The following is a 25,563-nucleotide window of genomic DNA, read 5'->3' as shown; positions in this document are numbered from 1 at the left end:
TCTGCACACAGGCAGGAGAAGCTCCCAGAGAACAAGAGCCCAGCTAATAATAAATGCATGATTTATTTATTGGTGGGCAGTGAGCCCATCACTGCCACTCTTGTCCACCCATCGTGCCCACTTCCAGCGTGACTGGAAGACCAAAGCCTTTCATTTGCCCCTCTTTCAGCCAGTCTTCTAGCAGTCCTGCACCAGCATGGATCCAACACCACCCCACGAGGAGTCCCGACAGCAGAGAGGATCAGGATGCTTCAGCAGGATGGCATGGGAAGGATGTTGACCAAGGCGGCCTGAACTAAAGGCAGGGGTGTGGGGAGCTGAGGAAGGAGGGTGGCATCCAGACACTCCCAGCTCTGCTGAAAACCAACAGCACCTGTGGAGACACCGCCTCTCTGAGGGTTAGTCTGTACCTCCCTTCCACCACCCCAGGGGTCCTTCTGGACAAAACAGCCCCCCAGTCTAAGTGCATGTCCCATAGTTCCACAAGACACAAGTGACACACTGTTACTAAAGGTATAATACAAAAAAACAAAGTACAGGAAGTTAAAACTGGCAAAACAAAGCTGACTGCAGTCAGTTTTCACCAATTTCTGATACCTGAGGAAAAGAGCAAACGGAATTCTAACATTACAGAAGGAAAAAAATGGTACTAACCTCGAGCACAGTTCCGCCAATGGCTTGAGAGCATGTCACTCTGCCTCAACACTACTGAGCTCCGATGAGGAAGCCAAAACCTCGTCCTACACTCATCCCTGTGAGGATGGGAACTGTTGCATTAATGAAAAATTTGGAGTGTAAAATCCTCCAGTTACAAAGCTCCTTTTCAGTTTTTTAGAAGGCAATGATTTTAATTTATGTACCAACAAGACACTTTAATTCCCTCACATCGAAAAGACTATGTTATCAGGGCATAGGAATGCTGGAATAGCCCAGAATTCCCATAAGCAAGGAGTCCCAGATGGTTTTAAGGACTTTCCCTCCTGAGGGGCTGTCAAGGTAGGGATATGTATTTACAAAATGCCTCACTGGGAAGCAGAGGGTGGCCTCTGTGTCAAAGAACCCTACACCATGGATCCCTCAAAAGGAAATTGGAACAGCTCCTAATCCTCAGGAACCATGGGTGGCAGGGGTGGGGGACACAGAGTTGACTCACTTCCCTACTGCTCTGCCGCAATGTCACCCCCCCCAAGACGGAGCTCTTCCCAGCGGAGGTCTGTATGCTCCATATGGCAAAAGAACTGAAGGTTATCTCATAATCCTAGAGCACTGGGCAACCGGCTTGCTTTTTGTCTTTCATTTCTAACTTAACTGGTTTTAATTTTTTTAAGTAGTCTATATGGTACTGACTCTTTAACATTTTAAGGTACACTTGGTCACTTCTCATACACGTTCCACGTGTGCTTTAAGAAGTATGCTCTAGGCATAGGAGCTGTGTTCTAGGCATGTCCACTAGATTAAGTTTCTACAACTTTACTATTTTGTCTGTTTGATATTTCAATTACTAAGAACCACGTGTTCAATTCTCCCACTAGGCCATGGAGCTGTCAACCTCTCCCTTTGATATTCAGTCAGTTACTTTGTCTATATTTGAGAAACTATTAAGCATTAAGAGCAAACAAGTTTACAAGTATTACATGTCCCACATTAACAGTGTTGCAGATTTACATTTTACCAACAGCTTTGGAATCTCTGTAGACTTGGGTGTGAAGTCCCAACTCCATAAGCTGCTCCGAGCCCCAGTTTGCTCCTCCCTAAAAACAAGTTATACCTTGAACCTGAGTTATTGAGAGGATGAACTGAGACAGCTCATGGAGGTTACTTAGCATAGCACCCCTCTCAAAATGCTAGCTGCTCATAAAGTGGTCTATGTCTTAAGACCACACAGCTATTTCTGTACCTGTATGGAAGCGGAACCCTCTAACCTCTCCATCAGATGGCAGGATGAGGCAGGGAAGGAGGCACAGGTATCCAAAATGTTTATTTCAGGGCTTCACAGATGGGGAAGTCCAGGATAACCCTATCCCCCTGTCCACACCTCACTGAGAATGTTAAGTCACATGTCAGTGGAACACTCAGTCTACCACAACTGCATTGCAACCACCCCCTCTCGCTTGTTCTCTGTGGGATACATTTCCCCTTATTTCAAGCTTGAGGGCTCTGTTGAAACAGCTACACAATGATACACTTTATAAACTTCTGATTCTGAGAAACTCGTGGCATACTTAAAGAACGTATGCATATTTAAACTGTAGGTAACTTTTGAAGCCTTATCCCAGTCCTGGGATCCATGGAATTGGGTGTCTGTGTGTTTCAGAGGCAGGGCGGGAAATATGTGTGTGTGAAAGCAATTTCAGGGCAGACCATTCATTTTGTTAACAGTTTCCAAATCCTTTATAACATTCTCCCACATCCCAGCAGGGTGAGGGAATCTTTGTCAAAGTCAAAGTTAATTGCACATCAGAGAAAGAAGATGCAATTTTCCTCTGGCTTTTGAACTCTGAAATTGACGCTGGGGAGTCATTCTGTCCTGAAAATGTCAGCTGCAGGAAAATACAACAAAAAAGGCAGAATAAACTAGCAAGGAAAGCTGCCAAACAGAAGAACATTCTTAGAAAGCCTCAAGGGTTAGCAAGTCACTGATTTGCTTTAAAATAAAAAAGTAGTAATTTTGAAAAAGAAAAAAAAAATTCCCACCCCTGCTAAAAAAAAAAAACAAAACAAAAAACAAAACTTCTGCAAGGAGGTTTTCACCTCCAAGTGCATCAGAAACAGGTAACTACAGGAAGCCCAGGGGGTGTGAGGGTGGATGCTGGGTCTGGCTGCCAGACTGGTAGAGACTTGCCCACACAATTGGCCAGGCAGCGCCAAGAAAAGCTGACCCAGTTCTCATTCATGCGAACTTGGTAAGCGACCACCACCAGTCTCAAACTTTATTCGGAAACCAGTTCCTTGATGCAATATAGAAACCCACTAAATAGTCTGTCTCTCCTCAAAAATTTTTTCCCAGGATTTACTGACATAGGTTATTTCTTGCTATCTTTCTTCTCCTAAAACGGAGAAGTCAGCCACTCAGACACCCCTCTTTCTTTAATCCTTAAAGTCTCCCCATTTGTCTCAGAGCCCAATGTCAACCACATGAGTGATAGGTCCTTAAGGGGCCACACTGACCTCACTCCAGGGCCCCCAATCTTTTCTCTCCTAAAAACCACTGCACAGACATCAAGAAGTCAGCCACAGGGAAGACAGATAAAGGTGGGATGTCAGCTACAGGCACAGAGAAACCACTTACAGTCACCTCTCCCTTCGAATATCAGGTGTACTGTTTCTCCACCTTTGGCCCAGAATTCAAAGAACTAGACACACTTCACAGTCAACCTGTGTGAGGGACAAAAGAAGGACAGCCAAAAGAAGGGGAGGGCTTCAAGCGCAATGCTCTCTCCTTCCTCCCAACCAAGCGACCAAGGCAAGCCATCTCATTGACCCCTTCACCCTGGTGAGGACAAAGTATGTAAAGAATTGAACACATACACTCCTCTCAAAAATTAAACAACTCCATACAAAGGTAAAATGTCCTACTCTAGCAAAATTGAAATCACCTAAAAGCATCAAGCTGAACAACAACAAAAAAGTCACAATGCTGCACCAATTCTTTAGCGAAGTTCAATTTTAAAGTTACCTTTTCCCTCTGTTTCTTCTGCACACCTCTCTGCCTCCCTTCTTAGACTTTTTTTTTTTTTTTTTAAGGAATCCAACACCACCTTGCAAACATGACAAACAAGGCTGGCAGCACATACCCAATTCCTGTCTAAACCAGTCAGACCCTCTATTTCTCTATAACTACCCCCCAACCCCAGCTCGGGTCTGCTCCAGCCCTAGCCCCTTCCTCTGAACCAGCTTGCAGTTTTGAAGGTTGTAGCCTGCTGCAGCCTTCTTTGCCCTGCAAAACAGTCAAGTGATTGCTCCTCTTTATCCCAAACTCTATCTTCATGTAACATATTTCGGCTCCGGAGCACAAAGGTCAATGTTTGACAACAAATTCACCTAATTACAGTGAAAAGAAAGCCATCCGAGAAAGTACTTTATGAATCATCTTATCTCCCTCATTTTTTTTCCATCTTTCTGATTTTCCAGCTAATTAAGATCTAACACACTGGTGGAACAAATTCAAACTAAATTCCGTCCCTGTTCCCCACCTCCATTCAAGTAACTCCAGTAAACGATTTGACCAACGTGACTTCAACCATTTTCTACACAAGTGGCAACTACCACTAACTGAACACTTGTGGTATGTGGGGTCCAATTCTAACTCTTCACCTGTATCAATCCAGCAGCTTCTTGACACCTTTTCCACAAGGTGGGTATTTCTACCCCATCTTAGGAAGAAAGACGGGCTCAGAATGGCAGGTTGTCCATCCAAACACGTGCCCCGCACTCCCCTAGGAAGTCCAACTGCTATAATTGATGTGCTTTTAAATAAACTACAAAATGAATGATCTTGAACCTCTTAAATGCACAATTTGATGCTGCTTCTCCCACTGAACACATATGGTCACCTTTCCAGATGCTTCCTTGGTCCCTGCACTGTGGCTACGATTCATGTTTCGAAGAAAGATTGGATTTACTGTCCCATGCTGACAGAAGGGTGGAAATAAAAGCCATACACAATTCTATGTCCCTGTTCATTTTAGATGGATGAGGGTCTTTTTTTTTTTAAGCCGTCTGTGTGAGCGCTATATATACACCTACGTCTGTGCTTACATAACCTACTCAGCTCGTCCCCCTTCAACAAACTTCAGAGGGAAATTTCAGGTTCTTCCAAAAAGCCAGGAGATAGACATGTGCCATTCCTCTTCAGAAGGGACAAAGAATGAACACCATTTGGGGAGACATACAACTCAACTGTGGTATAGATTTCAGATCCCCCCCCCCAAAAGATGGCACGTATTCCTCAGTTCTTGGCTCAAACTTTCTTCTCTCCTTTTTTAGATAGTAACTGGAAGACTTTAGGATCTTTAGAAATATTTTCTTGGAAATACTATTTTAACTTCATCTATGCATAGTACACTCCCTTCCAGAAGCTACACTTTATTACAAATTATACAGCCAATTTTATAGTTCTCAACCATCAAACAAATCAGCTGCAACACATTATAGCTTGGGCCCCTGACCCACTTTTCTTCCCCCCACCTCATCACTTTTGCTTTCTGGGCTTTGCCTAGCAGCTGGCGTGCCCTCCATCAGTCAGCCTACGAAGAGAGAATACTGGAGTCCTCGATTCCAATTCTCCATCTTGCAGAGAGACAGAACTTCCAAGGTTAAGCTTATTTAATATGCTATCACCATCTCTTGCTAACGATTTAAGTTGAAAATGCACAGGAAACAAATTCCCTCAGTGTCTCACTTAATGAGCCTCTAGGGAAGCTGCTTAAAATAAGGGTGTGAGCAGTAACCGAAAAACCAACCGCGCCCAGGTCAAGACCTCCTTCACTTGGTTCCTGTTCATATTTAGGAGATATTTACACATGTAAGCGAGAAATACTTATACCCCTCCCGCCCCCCACCCAAGGGTGCCAGGCCAGCGAACTCAAGGGTTGCAGTGATGTCTTCTGTTTACAGAAAAAGCAAAGTCAGGAGAAGGGGGTTTGACAGGGTTCTACAGGCCCAGCTGTGGTCAAGGCTGAGGGGCCTGCAGGCTGAGCTGCCACTTACAGCTCTCTGACCTTGGCCAAGTTGCTTCACCATTTAATGCCTCAGTTTATCTGTAAGATGGGAATAGGAGGAGAAACTACCTCTGAAAATCTTCATGAGGCTTAAGTAACACTTCTAACCCTACTTAGAACTTTGTGTGGCACAAGTGCCCAATAAACGTCAACCAGCATGTATTCTTTCATCATTATATTTCTATCCCACACTAACAAGGCAACACTCCCCATGGCTCTCTACTGTGTACCATACTTCTGCAATGCATTATCCCAATCGTCCCCAATGAGGCAGACAGGAATGTAAGAATGTTGTTTAAGAATCTGAAGCTCAGACAAGTTTCAGCTCTTACCCAGTATTGTATGCTAGTCAGTGACCAGAAATCTGAGCCCAATTCTATTCCTCTCCAAAAAGCCATGCTCCTTCTACCTCCCCAAGCCCTACATGCCTTCCTGCCTTAGACACAAGCAACTCAAAATGAGGACATTTAATGAGTATTCACTAAGTGCTAGGCCAATATAAGTGCCCTGTGTACCACTTCACTCACAAAGCAACCTGATGGAGGGGGAAAACCATCACCCCTGTTATCCCGATGAGGCTGGAAACAGAGGCTTCAAACTCAAGGTCAAGTACTATGTGTGGGAAAATGAAGTACTACCTACAAAACCCGGGAGAGGACTTTGGAGTCTCTCATAATGGTTCCAGCAACAAGAAGAAAAAACGAAGATCTATTTGCTCAACTTGTCAGTCAACCTTTTTACCATCAAATCAGTAGGTCCCAAAGAAGAGTTAAATGTTTTTCACAGGAGGAAATTTGCTAAGACAGGAAGCTCCTACGTTTCTCATAATAAGGCTAGCAATATGTTTGACTTTTTAACCAAATTAGAATAGAAGCAGAATCTCCCAACAACCTCCAGAGAAAAGTTATTTTTGCTAAAAAGTAAACAGGCACAAAATTAAAATGTTGGAGTGGGAAATAACTAGTCAGATTCATTACAAAACACCAATCACCACCTCATTTTTCCCCAGGGCCCTCCGGAAGGGGGAGGGGTAAACAACCACAACCCCTAACAACTTGACAAAAGAAAACAAGAACATTTTTGCTTGTGGTATCTTTGTTTCTATACAGATTCAACAGTCATTTTTTCAAATAAAAACATGAAGCCTCCCATTTTGTGCCAAAGAGAATACTTCGGACTTTACAGTAATTCCCCACTCAGGGCAGTGTAGGCTTTCCAGAAAAACAAAAACAAAACAAAAATGGACAGATGGAGAAGGCTGAGCCTTCAGAGCAGTAAAGCGAGACAGACAAATGAGAAGAGGTAAGGCGCAGACCTAGCAATGGGGGTGGGGGACAGCGAATGAGGGGGAGATACTGAACATACAGAACAGGAGGAGGAGGTCGTTCATTATACTCCAGGTTAGTAACAAGCTCTAGATGCCCTTGGCTGCAGAAACATCCACCTCTACCATCCACCCTCCACCACGATCTGACTACCTCACTCACTGGCCTTCACTGATCCCTAGTGAAACAGCACCAGTGAGAGGCTGCCCACGTGGTGAATGGGAGGGGTGGTTCCACACCATCTTCCAAGCTCCAGCATCCCAGAGCAGTACCACTTCACACGAAAACCATGGTCTCCCTCCTCTCTATTCCACCCCTTGGCAATAAAACTCAGAACAAAGTTTCTGAAGATACAATTCTTCCTCCTTGTCACATAATTGGTTATCTCACCTCTTATCTACAATTCCACAGAAAAAGCTCAAAAGCTTTCTGCTATCAAAAGGATGCCAGGCACAGCTAGTCCCAATGACTGGATCATGTAAGGCAAATGAGTAGTAACAGGCTCGATCACGTGCCTGCCAGAGCTTCTGTCCAATTAGCCAGGTAGGCAGGGACTGATGGCCTGGAAGGCAGAAGGACACCCGGTCTTCCATCAGGAGAGGAAATAAGAGGCAGGAGAAAGCCAGACTGCAGTTGCTGTCTACTGGCAGGCATGCACCCAAAGCCACAGATCACCAACAACTCTGTGCAGTGAAGGTCTTTCCTCATTTGACAGGCCAATTTTATCTTTTTGGTAGTCAAAGCCCATCTCAAGTGAAGTTTAGAATTCTTCAGTTAGAGCAGCACAGCTCCTAACAAGATGGTCAAGTAATGTGAGTAGGAGTAAAATAAAGGTACAGCTCACAGGAAAACACTGAGGACATAAACCCAAAAGGGCAGCCTGCTATGTCATTTGCCCAGAGGAGAGAATGGAAAAATCACACATTATTCTGAACCCAATTTAAAAGCTCTCATTTCATTACAGATGGCAAACAGACACAAGATGCCCAACATCACTCATTGTCAGGGAAATACAAATCAAAACTACAATGAGCGATCACCTCACACCTGTCAGAATGGCTAAAATCAAAACCACAAGAAACAACAGGTGTTGGCCAGGATGTGGAGAAAAAGAAACCCTTGTGCGTTGGTGGTAGGAATGTAAACTGGTACAGCCACTGTGTAAAACAGTATGGAGGTTCCTCAAAAAATTAAAAATTAAAAATGATCCAATAATTGCACTACTGGGTATTTACCCAAAGAGTACAAGAACACGCATTCAAAGGGATACATGCATCCCTATGTTTATTGCAGCATTACTTACAATAGCCAAAATACGGAAACAACCCAAGGGTCCATCAATAGATGAATGGATTAAGAAGATGGCGGTACACACACACACACATACACACAGTGGAATATTACTCAGCCATAGGAAAGCAATCTTGCCATTTTCAAAGACATGGATGGAACTAGAGAGTATTATGCTCATCAAAATAAGTTAGCCAAAGAAAGATAAATACTGTATTATTTCATTCATATGTGGAATTTAAGAAACCAATGAGCAAAGGAAAACAAAGGAGAAAGAGAGAGATAAGTCTAGAAACAGACTAACTGCAGAGAACTGATGGTTACCAGAGGGGAGGTGGGTAGGGTATGAGTAAAACAGGTGAAGGGGATTAAGATTACACTTACCACGATAAACACTGAGTTGTTCTTTTTTTTTTTTAAGATTTTATTTATTTATTTGACAGAGAGATAGTGGCAGACAGAGGAAGAGAGAGAAACAGGTTCTCCGCTGAGCAGGGAGCACAACACGGGGCTCAATCCCAAGACGCTGGGACCATGACCTGAGACAAAGGCAGCCGCTTAACCGACTGAGCCACCCAGTTGCCTCTGAACACTGAGTAATGTATAGAATTGTTCAGTCACCATATTGGACACATGAAACTATCATACCATATGTTAACTATACAGTTAAAGTAAAAAAGATTTTTCGGCAAGACTGTATACAATAAAAGCTCTCATTTGGCAACACCAATAATCCATTATGAGCACATCAAGCCTTCTTTTTTTTTTTTTTTAAGTCCTCTTTCAATACCACCTTACCTTCAGTCAGTAATAGAAGACAAGGTACAACTGGAACAGAATAAAACATGGGTTCTACTTGGACAAGTCACTTCACCTGTCTACACCTGCATCTCCACCCACAAAAAGAGCTGGTTGGACTAGATTACCCGCAAGGCACAGTCAAATTCTCATGTCTTCAGTTTGGGGATTCTCCTATACAATTGTTGGTGACCTCTGGGCCCCAGTCCTGCATGACAAGCTCCCTTCCCCCACTCAGGACCTAGCTGGAAAGGGAGGAGACCAGCATGGGTTTCAGTCAGGCACTGCGTGGGAGGGACCCAGTGCGCATGTGGCCAGTATGAGGCAAAACCAACACAACATGAAAGAAAGGCAAGGAGGGTCTGTGGTAGGAATGCAGTTAAGTTCTGCTGGATTTGCTTCCATCTTACCATCTCTCCACAGCTGAAGAATTCACAGGAGTCTGACAGAAGAACACAAACATGTATACAGGGCAGTTAAAATTAAGGTAAAATTAAAAAGCAGAAACTGTACGGCTGTTTTCTCTGTAATGTGGGTCATTTTGTCATTGGTAGCATGTCTACACAGATAAGCCTAAGGGTAACATCTACACAATGAACAATCTTGCAAACCTCTATCATCCTTTTCTTCAGTGAGAATACTCATGAGAAAGTTACCGGACAAATAGAACAAAAAGTTCCCTCTCAAAGAAAAGGGAAACACCAGCAAACAAGACCACAGATCGCTGGCTCTTTAGCATAGCAAAAATCTGGAACCTACAACAATTTCCGCTGGCAGTAAGACAGACCTATCCCAGTCTATGCACATAATGGGTTATTCTCCTGCAGCAAAGATGAACAAACTTTTGATACTAACAAAGACACGGACGCATCTCACAGACACTGCTGAACCAAAGTTCGTAACAGCTAACTAACGCAATCCATTTCCTTTTGGCAGGGATTAAAATTATGTTGTGGAGGGGAGGAGGGATGCCTGGGGCTGGCTATCTACCATGCCAACTTAAGTAGAAGATCAAAAACTCAGAGAAGAACCAATGATAAAATATTAGCATTAGGATGGGCCTCAGACCTCCAGTTCAACAGCTTCATTTGATGGATGAGGCAACAGGTGCAGTGGGGGGAGGGGGGGTTCGAAATCACTCCTCTTGCAAACCAGCTCCTCCAACCTTACAGCATTCCAACCTTACCTATCTGCTCCCCCTGCTGTGAGGCATTTAAGAAAAAGGCATGCTGCTGATCCACTTCCTTTAGGCAGAGTTTGTGCCTCCCTAGTTTTTAACTCTACCCCAACAGGATAAAGACAGCCACTGACGTAACTCTTCTCAGTAACAATGACAGTAACTTAGTGACTAGTAGTGGAATACTCATACTCCAGGCTGCTGAGAGATTAAATCCAACTGACCCCTCTCCAAGTCTTCAACACTTCAATTATAATCACAACCCGACACAAAGTTTCCCTGATTTGAAATAATACACCGAACTGACTGGTACAATGTCGGTCTTCTTCCTTCTGTTAAACGCAGAAGCCCGGGATCAGTGACAATCTCGTCAAGGGTACCTGAAGGTCAGATTGCATTTACAGGCTAAAGAGTACTCCGAATTCATTACCACTCCTAAAGAACTCCACCTAACACAAGTTATCAAAGACCTTTGAGGAAAAGAAATACACCACATTAAAACTTTGTTCCCAGCATATCATACATATTTCCCAAGGAAGACCACTGGGGAGCTTTCTCGAAGGCATCACACACTTGACCTTTTTAACAGAACTATGTTTCATTGACACAATGGATGAAGTCCCCCCACCCCATAACACTACTGACATAATGGAATGGGTCAAAACTTCATTCACAGTCTATTCAAAAGTTTCGCTCTCAAAAAGAGCCTCTGGGAAATGCATTACTGAAAAGAACACAGAAAAAGTTGGAGCTGTGTGCACATTAGGCTAACAGCCTTCAAGAGCTTTGCAAAAGGAGGAAGAAGAGCAAGTCACTGTGTGTACTATGCATATAGGACGAATAAGAAAGTGGAAAGGTAGGTTCTCCAAATCAAAGGTAAATTGAAATTGGAATTTCTGCCCTCTTTCTAAAAAGGGGTTGTCCTTCTCTCTTTTGCTTCCGTTGTTAGGGGAGCTAACCTGTAAGAGATCTGGAACATTCTCTGCTCCTAGTAGGATAAACATCAGTGAAAGAGCCAGTCATAGCTCCAACAGGCTGGGTACAGGCTTCTACGCCACTTTAATCTGTAGATGCAAAATACCATCCAGACTCTAGGAGGGATTGCTCTTTGGTTTTATTGAGCACTAATTTCACACAGAGCTTCTTCCAGGCCCTATCTAGGTTGGACATGAAGCAAAGAACTGCCATTTACCACTTGCTTCCCATTACCAGCCCTCCATCAGACCCCTTATGTGTCTGTTACTCCTTGCTTTCATCGGTAAGATGAACCCACAAGAAAAGAGCGATGGACCACTTTACTGATGGGGCCCGTAGAGTGCTCATGGATTTGCCAAGGGCACCAAGCTCAAGATCAAGAGAAGTACACCCAGGTCTATATGGCTCCAAGGTGCACCCCCTCCAACGGTCAATCAATGAAATTGGGGATAATCCTTAATGTTCAGGGGTCCAGGAAGTAAGGCTATATCCTCCCACAAAATCTCCTGCCAGTGTCAGACAAGACTCTGCTTCTCAGGTTAGGGGGTATTCCCTCAGGGGTACACAGGAGCGCACCACAAGGAGGGATCAATGCGACATTTTTTCCATCAAGTCAATCCTCTTCAAGTATTTGGGAAGAAAAATACCATTTTTACACTAAAACAGAATACACTATGGGATGGAATGTGAAATCCAAATATTAGTAAGAAAAAAAAAAACCAATTCCAAGAAATTTTCACAAGCCTCCAATACACAGTTTGGAGCCAAGCCCAACTCTTGGAGCTGGATGGGGTGACAAAATACAGGGTAATTCCTATACTCTCTTCAGCCCTTAACTCAGAACCATTCCTCAACACACCAAAAGATTCCTCAAGTGCCCATATTCGTACCACGTTCATGTATCATTGATACCAAGTGCTGCTAGTAGCTGCTTCTTCATGGGATCCAGACACACCACATGCCCAGGGAGAGGGTGAGTGGCTGGAGGTCATTCCTAAACGCAGAAAGAAGGAAAAGCCCAGCACTAAGCAGGAAAGACAGAGCAAATTAAGATGTCCACTAACATCACGGGAAGGAAGCGCCCACGTGCTTTAAAATTGTAAATACAATGTATCTGGTGCCAAGAAGCCCAGAGAGGATCTGTGCCCTTGAACTGTTACCCCTTAACTTTCCTGGACTTAGGCAGAGCACATGGTGTCGCTTTATATCAAGCACTGGGATTCTCTAGATATGGTCTTCTTTTGTGTCCAGAATACATATCTTATTAATTCTCAGAGTTGTTCAAGGGCCTACAGGCATCCAGTGAGGGAGAGATGGGGTGTTTCTTGGTGACTGGACACATGGTCCACCTTAGAACAACAAGCTGCAAGCTACCTTCCCACAGCATCCACCTGGGACAAGCAAAACATCACCAGGCACGGATTAAGGAGAAAACGGAACAGAAGTTCCATATAGAACCTCACATTACAACAAGGACAATTTACAACTTAAGTGAAATGTGAAGTCCTGGGCCCAGTCCAAAGACGTAGTGTCTTACTATGTGTCAGGCAAGATCCGTGTATTACCCGTATGTTACCATCATCTACCCCTTTCTAGATCACCTCATTAACTTAATTATCTCAACTCCTGCCTCAGGAAAGCATTTAACATCCATTTTACAGCTTAAGCAACTGAACCTCAAAGAGATTAACCGATTTGCCCAAAGACAAAGCCACAAAGCAGCACCCAAGTCTGACTAACCCAGGAGCTGTGTGCCCCACCCTCTGGGGCACTACCCCCCAGGGCTGGTACTTCTGAACCCACCTCCCTGAGCCCTTGAGTGGAGAAGGTGCTCTGGCTGGATCCCCAGTGCTGGCCATACCTGCCAAGAGCAGGACACTCCACAGGCCGTATGGGGCTCCAGGACCGTGCCGCACCAGCTTGTTTTGCAAACTGCTTAACTAAAGCTGCAAAAAGAAGGACAAAATACAGACTGATGGGAGGATTCCAATCTTAAAATTTTTCCTATATATTAAGAACAGTTCATTTCACATGGCTTACAAAAGTAATATTTTTAAATACATAATTAATTTGAACCTAACATCCCTAACCAAACCCCAGCCTTAAAGTTTCCCTTTCTCATTGGCAACAACAGAATGTGGACAATGAATCCAAAGCCACAGCTTTCTCTCTCTTTCTCTCTCTCTCTCAAGGCACCCCAAGCAGTAAAAGGCAGAGCAGAGGAAGGGCATCCCAGGCACAGAGGTGGGAGGGAGACCAGTAAACCAGTACCCCATGACCCCCACACACATCAGTGGTCCTGCTGGTCAATGACACATGGGAATTTTTATATAAAATTAGGCATCTGGTTTTTAGGTATGATAGATACAGGGTTAGGTTCATTACTTTAAATGAACACCTTATTTATCTTCCTTAGGAAACAAAAGGGCAGAACTGCCACACACACGGAGGAGGAGGGGGAGGGGGAGAAAAGGAAGAAGGAGGAAGCAGGAGGAGGAAGAGGAAGAAGGAGAAGGAGAAGAAGGAGAAGGAGGAGAAGAAGGAGGAGGAGGAGAAGGAGGAGGAGGAGAAGGAGAAGAAGGAGGAGAAGGAGGAGAAGGAGGAGAAGGAAGAAGGAAGAAAGAAGAAGGAAGAAGGAAGAAGAAGAAGAAGAAGAAGAAGAAGAAGAAGGAGAAGAAAGAAAACCAACTTGTTAAAGACATCCATGCTTCTCCTGCCTAGTGCAGGCTACATCCTTGGGAAGACAACTCAGTTGCTTACTAAGCATGCCACATTTTATTATGCTTCAATTACACAGTTCCTCTGATCAACCATGTTAGCATTTAATTACCATGCAATTAAGTGGTGGCACTAACTCAAGCTCATGGGCATTTCTGCTCTGGCCATGGAAATCAAACAGTTGACCCAAAGCCCACCCTGCAATTCCTCCCCTGCCTGTGCTCTGGCTGCCGGAAATTTGCCTGAGTTAAGGTTATGAAAGTTCCAGACAACACTAATTCTCCAACCTTAGCTATAGCTGGGGAAAGGAGGACCAGCCTTGGGGTGGAGGCTCCCAGTGCCAATACCCCAACTCAGTGGGGCCTTTGGTAATAAGAGTATGACTCAAAGGTCAAATGGGGTTTTCAGCTGGGTGAGTGATTAGTGGACTCTGGTGCTCCATAGCAGAAAATCCCCACTCCTTCCCAAACTGACCTGATTGACACCTTTGTCTTTGAGGTCCTCCCCTGAGAAAACCACCTTACACCATCATTTTATCAAAAAGAGCCATTTCAAAACCTGAAGAGTCGCAAGGATAATGTCTTTCAATAAAAGGCAATTATTTGAAAAAATTTATCTTCATAGAAAACATATGTTTGGGGCGCCTGGGTGGCTCAGTGGGTTAAAGCCTCTGCCTTCGGCTCAGGTCGTGATCCCAGGGTCCTGGGATCGAGCCCCACGTTGGGCTCTCTGCTCCGCGGGGAGCCTGCTTCCTCCTCTCTCTCTGCCTGCCTCTCTGCCTAGTTGTGATTTCTCTCTGTCAAATAAATTTTTAAAAAAATTAAAAAAAAAAAAAGAAAGAAAACATATGTTTCCCAGGTTGACTTTTAGACCAATTCATGCATCAGTTCTTTGGAATACACTGAATTAAACAGTTTTATGTTCCCTCCTAACCCTTAAGTCACTTACACATAGCTCAGGAACTATTTTTAAGCTAAAAACAAGTGATAACATTTAATAACTTGTCATCAATAAATACAAAAGACAGTTTATAGTTCATTCATTTCAATGACAAATGCATACACAAGCCAAAAGCCAGGACGGTGTGGAGATGGGGGAGGGGGGCGGGGGGGCGGATAGAAGCCTTAAGAGGAACCATTCTACTTTCCTGGTGTAATTTCTAGGAAGATTAATATCCTGTCTGAACGTCACTCTACTCATACAGGATTTCAAATGATGTTTTGCTCTACAGTGGGAGTGGAATCAGCTATTTTAACTTGGGGTTCTCGTGTGTCACTTTCAAGCTGTATAGGTAGGTATTTCCAACTACAGATGAAGGCCTGCTTCTGCCTGTCAAAGCATCCAAGACCCCAGAGAGAGCTCAGGAGACAATGTTACCTGTTTCAAACACGCTGCCATTATAAGACACCCCCCCCCCAATCGGGGGCATGGGTGGCTCAGTTGGTTGAGCACCTGTCTTCAGCTCAGGTTGTAGTCCCAGGGTCCTGGGATCGAGCCCCGCGTCAGGCTCCCTGCTCAGCAGGGAGTCCGCTTCTCCCTCTGCCCCTGCTGCTGCTTGTGCTCCATCTCTCAAATAAATGAATAAAATCTTTAAAAAAAAAAGAAAAAAAAAAAACATTCCCCCAACTTTTGGGAGAGCTTTCCTCCTAAGAACACTCCAGAAATAAATGAAAGAGTCTGCTGGCAGGAGGGCTCTCCTCTTAGTTTGAATTCCCAAGAACGGTGCTGAGTCTAACTGTTACTCTGAAGAGCTGGGTATCAGGGGATGTTTGCAGTAGGATCCATATGGTTATACCATGCAAACATGCATTTGCTCAATCAATACTTTCGGGGTCTTTCCTCACTCACATGGCACTCCCTGGGGAGGCCTGCCCTCCTCCTACCACACTTTAAAAAAAAAAAGGTGTGACATTTCCCATCTCCTAGAAGGTAGCCTAAGCCCTTCTGCAAACGGCCACTAGATAAGCTGTTTTAACAACTGTCATACTCTGAGTGCTTGCAATGCACACAAGTGATTTCAGAGGACAGGGAGGTCCCTTCCTCCTGGAGATGCCACAGTTGGCTGGATTTGACCTGAGTGCTTCAAGAAAGAGACAAGTGAAGAAAGCACCAGAAGACTCTACACTCCTAGAACATGGACTCCATTAGGACACAATCTTCATGGGTCTTGTTCCAAATAATTTCCCCCCATGTCTAAAACAGTGCCTGCCAAAAAGGAAATCTCTCTAGATAGGTGTTCAATTAGAAGAACAAAACAATGATCCTCGGTCTGTCACCTGGCCATCATGTAACTGGCTTCATGACCTTCAGTGACCTTTAGTGAACCTCAGAACCGAGCTCAGACTACCTAAAGCACAGAGCCCTGCCCGGCTCCACAGAGGCAGACAATGCCCCCCATGGCACATCACAGATAAGATTTGGGGAGAAATTTTACCTTCCTCAGCAATTGATCGGTCATGAACTCCTAACTTTGGTGCCCACTGACATCACAAAGCAATCTTTAACCCAGCATGTGGAAGAAAGACACAGATGTCAACTTTCAGCTATAATTTACATGGTCTGCACATCGAGAAAGAGCCAACACCATAGTCATGACAAGTCCAGGAAGCACCGTGGCTTGAGGCCACCAGAGAAACTCACCGAGGAAACTCAGAGCTAAGTCAAGACTTGCCCACCATACCACCCTCCTCATACCCCAGTTAGAGGGCAGGAGGGCTCCACTGGGCGCAACCTTAGGACAGAGCTGCCGGAAGAACACCAGCTAAACAGAAGGATTTCTTGCTTACTAACATGATGCCACGAGATTGTTTCAATGACAGGATTTCCTAGTACACAGGTTTGTGTAAGATAACTTTTCCTGAAGGGCGCCTGGGTGGCTCAGCGGGTTAGGCATCTGACTCTTGATCTCAGCTCTCAATCTCACGGTCATGAGTTCAAACCCATTTGGGCTCTGTGCTAGGCAGGAAACCTACTTCAAAAAGGAAAAAAAAAAAAAAAACTTCTGAGCATTGTGCATATGCTATAGTAAGATTCACTAGCAAAATAAGAGGAAGGGAAGAAGCAGGAAGAGGAAAATCCATCCTCTGAAAGTACCACCAAGAAGCATGGCTTTCTGGTTTTGTTATTACCCAACCAAAAGAGGGCCCTGTTAACAATGGCCAAGAGTACAGGAGGGGAAGGAAGGAAGGAAGGAAGGGACAGACCATTTCTTCCTTCAAACAGCATGCAAATTCCTCTCAGCAATTGGCATGCTGTTCCTCCCTCATGATAATACAAATAGTGTGAAAGAATATCAGAGTTTTGGGGGCGCCTGGATGGCTCAGTGGGTTAAAGCCTCTGCCTTTGGCTCCGGTCATGATCCCAGGGTCCTGGGATTAAGTCCCGCATCGGGCTCTCTGCTCGGTGGGGAGCCTGCTTCTCCCCTGCCCCCCTCCCCCACTCTCTGCCTACTTGTCATCTCTGTCAAATAAATAAAATTAAAAAAAAATAGAATATCAGAGTTTTTATGTCTACAATCTATCTGGAGTTAATTTTTTTTATATATATCCCATAATCTAAGGATCAAGGTGCCTTTCTTCCATATGGATACCCAATTGTTCCAGCATCTCTTGCTGAAAAGCCCATCCCATTCTCTACTTAATTACTGCGGCCCCTGTGATGAAAATCTGTTCACCTTGTGTGTGGGGGTCCATTTCTGGACCTCTCCATCCTATTCCACGGATCTAGTGTGTCTGCCTGGACACCAATGTCACGTTGTCTTGATGTCTGTGGCTTTATAGTAAACTTTGATATCAGGTAGAATAAGCCCTCCAGGGTTCCTTAGTGGCTCAGGTGGTTAAGCTACTGCCTTCAGCTCAGGTCATGATCCCGGAGTCCCGGGATAGAGTCCTGCATTAGGCTCCCTGTTCAGCAGGGAGTCTGCTTCTCCCTCTGACCCTGCCCCTTCTCATGCTCTCTCTCTCATTCTCTCTCTCTCAAATAAATAAATAAAATCTTTTTGAAAGTTCCCATAAAAAATAAATAAAATCTTTTTTTTTTTAAATGAACACATCAAGAAACAGGCAAATGTGGAACCCAAACCAGGTATTCTTTTCCCCAGTTTGGATCCTGCGGTCTCTGATACTGCACAGCTTGCTCAAAACCGTAAACCAAAGGCAGGCTGTCAAGAGAGAAAAAATGGGGAAGCAGTGTGAGCCCCACTAAGAGTGACCACCTGGCTCTTAGAATCGAAGGCTTCCTTTACTCTTTGCTCTTGGAGAAGCTCGCAGGACAGAGAAGAAGGGACCAAAAAGGAGATGAAAATAAATTCAAAGCAAGGCAAAAAAAAACCTTTCTAGAAAGGCTCTAGCTGGAGAAGAGCCAGGAGAGGAAATAGGGCAGGGCGTACTATGGGAGCAAGACAGACTACAGCCAAGGGTAACCACATGGCCACCAGGATGCCTGGGAATTTCCAAGAAGGGAAAGGCTAAACAGGAGGCTGGCTATTGTAATTTCCTTTTCACCCCACAGAAAGAAAATTACTTTCCTAAGGAGCTTTAGAAGGTGGTGACGTTGAGTGAATCCACTAATCACTTAAGAAGTCTCTCCGTGTATATCAGCACATTTGGATTAAGTAGGCAAGTCAGTGCTCCAAGTTTCAGTAAGTGGACGATTCAAGCTCAGGGTCAAGCAAATATAAACCATACCGAGATACATATAAGTCCTTGCTGATCCCAGGTGTCTGGGTGGTTAGCTTAGTGCTATTGGTGGAGAATTCAGGGTCCATTTCGAGGAGGGTGAGCCTGTTTGTTTCACTCTCAGTGGGCGATTTTTATGCTCTTCCATTTTTCTCCACCTCACAAATCATCTTTGGTGAACACCTACTACTTCTGAAATTTAAAAAGTAAGTAACAATTTTTTAAATTGCTAAGGAGGATGTCTGTTAACTGTTGCAGCAGAGTTCAAAAACCGGCCACATAAATCCAGACAGCATGGGTCAGAGTGGCCAGCTCATTAAGTGGTCTTTACTAACACAGCCAACAGAGCTGTGAAGTCAAAACCTTCTGGACTTGCCAGAATTGTTTTCCTCCAGCCCATCTCTGGACTCTGGGACAATGAAAATGAAAGAGGCAGCCACGAAATTGCTAGCGAATATTCAAGAGTAAGAAGGGAGACAGAGATGACGTGAAAACAGAAGTCCAGACCACTTATCACTGTATTTCCTCTGTATTTCCCACTGCCTTGTATTTTTCCAAGTGGCAGTTCTCACAGTATGCCCATGTGCCTGTGTGTTCATGTCTCCAAATTCCATCTCCAAACCTGGATCCAGAGCCACAGATGACAGCCCTCTCTCCTCCTCCAGATGGGCCAGAAGCCAAGCAACAAAGGATACAACTTGAGTCTTTACGGATCGATAGAGTTGTGATAACCAATTTTAGAATCCTAAGTATAGTTGAGTCCTTCCTGAAATTCGTGGTTTAAGGTAAACCTATTTCTCACCAGGCACGGCAATGAACCCACTGCCCAGAGCCCAAAGCAACTTGTTCAAGGTCAGACACTAGTTGCTGGCACAGGCTTGCCATCCTGGCTGACTCCGAAACCATGCCTTTTCCCTTCATGTCGAAGACAGGCTTCCTCCTTAGGAACTTCAAAGCCTAAAAACTAAATTCATATCCTCTTAAGAGGAAGCATTTGTTTTGGCAACTCCGTGTTCTGAAGGAATTTTTAAAAAGCTGTCAAAATTTGGTAAATTCAAGCCACAATGCCTTTCCCTAGAAAAACAATGCTTATTTTGTTTTAAAAAGCAAGTAAGAAGGAAGTAACCACCTTGTCATCAGGAGTAAGGCCCCCAGATTCCGTAAAAAGCTTCATTCAGCTGCAGACAGTTGTGCCAAGGTCCTCCAATTCATGTATTAGACCAGCATGTGCTTTAAGACACAGCCACCTGTCCCTGGGCCCTCTCACCAGGCCCACTGCAGGTACAGGAAAAAACACAGTAACAGAGATCATCAAGCCATGTCCCGTGTCACACTGGGTCTCCAGGAGCCCTACTATGCCCAAATTATGCTTAGTTCCTTTTCTGCTACCATCTTAGTACTTGACCCTCTATGGAAATGATGCCCACTCATTAGTCCTCTCCACCTGAGAAATCATCATCTCAAAAAAATCAGTTGTAAGCCTTTATGAGACTCCTTCAAAACAGATCTTCAAAATTAAAAGTAGCTAAAGATCAATGAGCCTTCATTAGGTATAGCATACAATGATTTACTTCTGTAAAATCCTGCTGGTATAACTACACCCGGTCAGAGAAACAACCACCTTCCAGAGGTCCGCTCCCATCAGGGTCAATGGATCCCTCTAGGTCTGTCTTTTTCTCCCCGAGGATCACTTCAAGTCACTTCTGCCATTCCTGAACCACAGCAGGAGGCCTTACGAGTCTGAGTCATGAAAAGCTCCAACCAACAATTAAGGTTTTTCTGGGGCAATGTGAGTACAAGCTTCATTTCTGGAACAGGCAACCAAATCACAAAGGGTGGCATCCAACAACGCTGCAGGCACGTAGCCTGTTTAGTATAGGCCCAGAAGGGGCAGAATTGATGGAAGCTCTCAATGGCGGTCAGGGATCCACCCCAGCTTTCCCCGGAGGCTTGACAAACCTAGGCCAAGAAAGACACATGAGACCTGCTGAGGACAAAGGGGAAGGGAAGGGATACACATAGCCCTGAGTGTGCCCAGATGGCCCAACCCATGTCCTTTGGCCAAATGAAAGCAATGGCAGAGGCAAAAGCTCCTCCTTTATTTAAACAGTGCTCACAGGGAAGCTTACCTGCCCCAGTCTCCGTTCAGCCTTTTGAAAAAGGTCATTTGTCTTGTGTTCATTGGAAGGGTCTGTAACATGTCCCACAATGCACCGCACCTTTCAGCAGACTATTTCTAGACTCCAAACTTGCATGACATGCCTTTTTCAGAGGCACTGATAGTGAGCAACAGAAGGGCTCCGGCAAGATCGCAAGCCCCTTCAGGTTACCAGAATCTCACCACTAACATCGTGTTGTCATACGGACTATAGCAGGGCCCGCGTGTTCAGGAAAGATGGCCAAGAACAGCCTGTGAGAACTGTTTTTAAACAATGCTATCTCTAGGCACCTGGGTGGCTCAGTGGGTTAAAGCCTCTGCCTTCAGCTCAGGTCATGATCCCAGGTCCTGGGATCGAGCCCCACATCGGGCTCTCTGCTCAGCAGGGAACCTGCTTCCCTTCCTCTCTCTCTGCCTGCTTCTCTGCCTACTTGTGACCTCTCTCTGTCAAATAACTAAATAAAATCTTTAAAAAAAAAAAAAAACCAACAACGCTATCTCTCTTCTGCATCTTTCACTGCTCAAGAAGAGCATGCGTATTCAACAGCAGGGACAGGTACTCCATGGAGGCATGGATTCCTTTCCCAACAGCGCTCCCTCAGCAAGGAATCTCCCATTGTGCCTCGAATCCCAAGTCAGTGCTAATGGGGCCCTAGATTGCCACAGCAGATACCCCTGGTCTTTCTCGGCCACTGTAAGGGCATTTTAGTCAACGAAACCCTTTTTTTTCTTGCCTCACTTTAGGTTTACCTACTGTGAGCCTACCCGTTTAGCCACCACCAGTCCAAAGGTACGTCACACCACCCTTGCCCCGCTGGACCCCTGCTTCATCCAGGACCATGGGGTTTCCTCATTTTGTGGAATGGAGGCCAGCCATAGTGCCTTATCTACTGAACGCATCGGAGACAATGAATACTTGCTCCCCCAATGTGGTCTGGGGGGTGCGTTGTAGCCAGGAAAATCCTGTTGCATTCTTGTTAGACATTAGAAAACAAAAACAAAAATAACCCACCACGGGCCGCCATCCATTCTGGACATTCATTCATTCTTATTCTCATTGCAATTGTCATGTCCAAAAAATTTAAGAAAGAAGGTGTAAGGAATGGCAGCTTTTGGCCAGCTGCACTGAGTAAGCTGGCACTTCTGTACCACCTTTTTCTCAATTTCCAAATATGTTTGCTCGAAGGAGGCCTGGTTTCAAGTCCCATCCAGGCTACTTCTCTCGTCCTTTTTTGGTAATAAATAAAATAATGTCCCAGGAAGCATAAAGGCAGGTTGCAAATATGAACGTAGGCCCGGGGGAGGGAAACCTGGTCAAGTTATTCTTTTTCATAAAGTCAGCACGGCATGTCTGTAATTCTGTCTGAATAGCCACTAGTGGCAAAAAATCAAATCCTCTGTCTTCTGCTGGTCACCTAATCAAAAATGGTCTCAGACTCCACCACCTCCCATCAACAGGTCTCTGCTCTGCTTAACAATAACCCTCGCACAGCTCTCCTGAGTATATCCATCCATTCCCTTACAAGTTTTGCCAAATATCTTTTAACAGTTTTCATGCCCTCCATATACCACACCCCAACCTTCCTAAAATGTAAATGATTGGTGAGTAATATTTATCCATAAAAATAATTCGTCTTTAGGGAAAAAAATCCAGCTAGTAAGCAAGTTTTGCGGAAAACCTGTCACCAGGTTTTGGGGGTCATTTGACATCTGAAATACCTCACACTCCAGTGATGGATACTCAGATACAGGTGAGTCTCGTGGCTATCCCAACTCCCTGGGACACAGTCATCAACCCATACCCATTTATTTATTTATTTAGAGAGCGAGAAAGACAGAGAATGCACTCATGAGCAGGGGGAGGGGCAGAGGGAGAAGCATACTGCCCATTTATCTGGAAGACCAATGCAGGGCACGAATCCGAGGACCCTGGGATCATGACCTGAGCCAAAGGCAGGCGCTCAACCAACTGAGCCACCCAGGTGCTCCCCGGATCCTGTTTTTAAAAATTTCTTCTGGCACATGAAGAGACTGTCCAACAGCCTCCAGACTTTCTTGTGTAAACCACTCCTTCTTGCCTGATCTCCTAACTTCTGATCATTACTTATGCCTAATTCCCACAAGCCTGCCAAGTGACCCAACTGCCAGGGAAGTAGCCACTAAGCAGACAAGAAAAGACAGACAAGCTGACAGTGGGTAAACAGACCACTGACCACCAGACAGCCTGAGAGAACACCACGAGTCACCCACTCAGACTACACAAGAGACTCCGGGCCATGCTTTGTAGGACCAAAGAGTTCGACTCAATTCACTTACGCAGTACACCACAATACCATCAAGTGATGAGGATTCTGAGTCATCAGGAAAAACACTGTTCCAGCACAATTCTTCAAAGCAGCTCAAGAACCATTTAGATGGATTTCTCAGGCTTTTAAATAAAATTAGTTTAATTAGCTTTCAAGGTTATCTAGAAAGCTCGCTCAATGTGAAACACCTCAGTCCACAAGGACACGGGCGCTGAGGCAGCTCTGTGGTTTCACCTTCTAGTTTTCCACAGTAGTTTGATTTGCTATCACTGCTTCACATTATCCCAGCTCCTTGGAAAGTCAAACATGCCTTTCTGTCACTTCCACCACACAGGGATGGCTTCTCCACAAGCTTCTAAGCTATTTCAAATAACTACTCCAAGTATAAAAATAAATAGCCTAGGAGCCTCGTCATGACCTCCCAGACACCGAGTCGTACCATCACCTCACAGACTGGGTCAGTGGGTGATGCCAGGGGCTGCCCTACAGTGCAGAAGAAAAATGCAAACACATCCTAAACCTATCAACACGTTTAGAAAAGCACATTCCGGTTAGGCTGAAGTATCAGTACATTCACTTTAAAAACAGAAATTTCAGTCTTATTTGTAACTGGTATATAATTCTAGATGGGCTTCTCATGACAGGAAGCTTGGGCCTTTCCTTAGTTCTCAAACAGCAGGTAAAAGATCTTCAGGGCTTAGACATCAGCACTGAGGAGCCAGAATGCTGTAGAACATAGGAAATGACCCACAACCCCATCACCAAGCAAAGAACTTTTGGGCACTGGATTACATTTTTTTTTTTTTTAACAATTTTCAGTAAGTCTATCTTTCCAATTATAAATTGCTTAAAGTTACATTAAGCAGAGTGGAGTCTTTCAGCACAAAATCATCCTCAGCGGGGGAAAAATCATTATCATGGGACTCTTGGTATCTCTGAGTGACCCATGGCTAGTTGAGTTCTGGGTGACGGCAAGAGAACTCTGAGGAACCCTTCTCTTAAGGTTATTAACCAAAGAAACTCCTGGACCTGGACATAGCTTCCCATTTAAGGGAAGCAGGAACTTTGTTTCCACAAGACGGCAAGTTCCAGAAGTAGTGGAGATAAACACCAAAAGGCATTCAAGTCACCCAGATATGTCCTAAAGAGCCAATCTAACCATCTAACTGAAGATCCTATCCATCCATTTAGCCTAATTTTGTTTCACCTCCATAGATTTAAACTTCTTGAATCAAGTACTATTGTTTCCAATGGGACATTAAGTAACCCTCTCTGTCTCTCAACCCCGTTATCTTGGGGAGAGGGCAATGGAAAAAACCCAAGTGTACAGATATTACCCACACTCAGAAGTACACTGTGAACCCTTAGGGGCACCTGGGTGGCTAAGTGGGTTAAGCATCCAACTCTTGGTTTCAGCTCAGGTCATGATCTCAGGGTCATGGGATGGAGCCCCGAATCAGGCTCCTTGCTCAGCCAGCTGTCTGCTTGAGATACTCTTTTCTTCCTCTCCCTCTGCCCCTTCCTGCCTCCCCTTCTCTTTAAACAAACAAACAAAAAAAGTGTATGAAGAGCCCTCAATCATCAATGCTATTCATTTTCCCAGTAAACATTCATTGAATCCCTACTATGCTTCAAGTATGCCCTTGACACAGGGGATGCAGCTATGAATAAATAAGGACCTTATCCCCATGGAGATCAGAAATGTAAACAAGAATTTCAACACCCACGACAAATGCAGTGACACTCACGCCTGTGGGGGGACTCATAACCCAAAAAGGAGCAAATCGTCATCTGGGGCGAGGCAGACACAGCCAAAGGCTACTTCAAAGCCCATGCAATAGAGGCAGAGATCATGAAGATAGAACACAAACAATCCTCCCTATTTAGCCACAGAACACATTTTGTTTTACAGCTTGAGTATGTCCATGTACAAGACAACAGAAGGCAAAGCAACTAAGAGTCAAAGTCAGAATCCAGAAAAGAGGATTTACCTGTCCTAATTTTGTGAAACTGACCTATGTACATTGCAGCCCACTCCTTAGGAGGGGAAGCAGTGGTAGAAGATCAAAGTGCATGTAGTCAGTATCACACTTCCCGGAACCATCATGAACGACTCCTACCACAATACCATACAGGAGCAGAGGTTCTCCAACCTTAATGCAGACCAAATGAACAGCAGGTTCTGGTAGAGGAATCCCAGGGTGGGTGGGGGGCAGCTGGAAAGCCTGCATGTTGAAGGAGCTCCCAGGTGACACAGAAGCTGCTGGACCCACGGACCCCCTCTGAGCAGTGAGGGTTATGAGAGCCGATGGTGCTCAGCCTTGGATGAGACACCCTAGCCATGCATGGATGGATGACACACTGAACAACACAAATTCCAACCCTCATCTGAAGCCTCCATCCCTGTCAAACTCCATCCC

At 44.7% G+C, this 25,563-nt stretch overlaps 1 protein-coding gene across 8 annotated transcripts in view; it reads right to left on the bottom strand.

The window, feature by feature from the left end:
• The window catches only part of TLN2 (talin 2), a 424,186-nt gene that overhangs the window by 309,726 nt on the left and 88,897 nt on the right, over positions 1 to 25,563 (bottom strand). Inside the window, exon 3 of one of the 8 annotated variants that reach the window (XM_046008086.1) lies at positions 13,147 to 13,231. The exons of the other annotated variants lie outside the window; for them this stretch is intronic. The gene's annotated coding sequence lies outside the window, so the exon portion shown is untranslated. The remainder of the gene's footprint in view (positions 1 to 13,146; positions 13,232 to 25,563) is intronic. 8 annotated transcript variants of the gene reach the window in all.

The sequence above is a fragment of the Meles meles genome, chromosome 6, assembly GCF_922984935.1.
Source record: "Meles meles chromosome 6, mMelMel3.1 paternal haplotype, whole genome shotgun sequence".
Lineage (NCBI taxonomy): Eukaryota > Metazoa > Chordata > Mammalia > Carnivora > Mustelidae > Meles > Meles meles.
The sequence above is the reverse complement of the archived record's forward strand: the minus strand, read 5'-3'. Positions and strand labels throughout refer to the sequence as shown.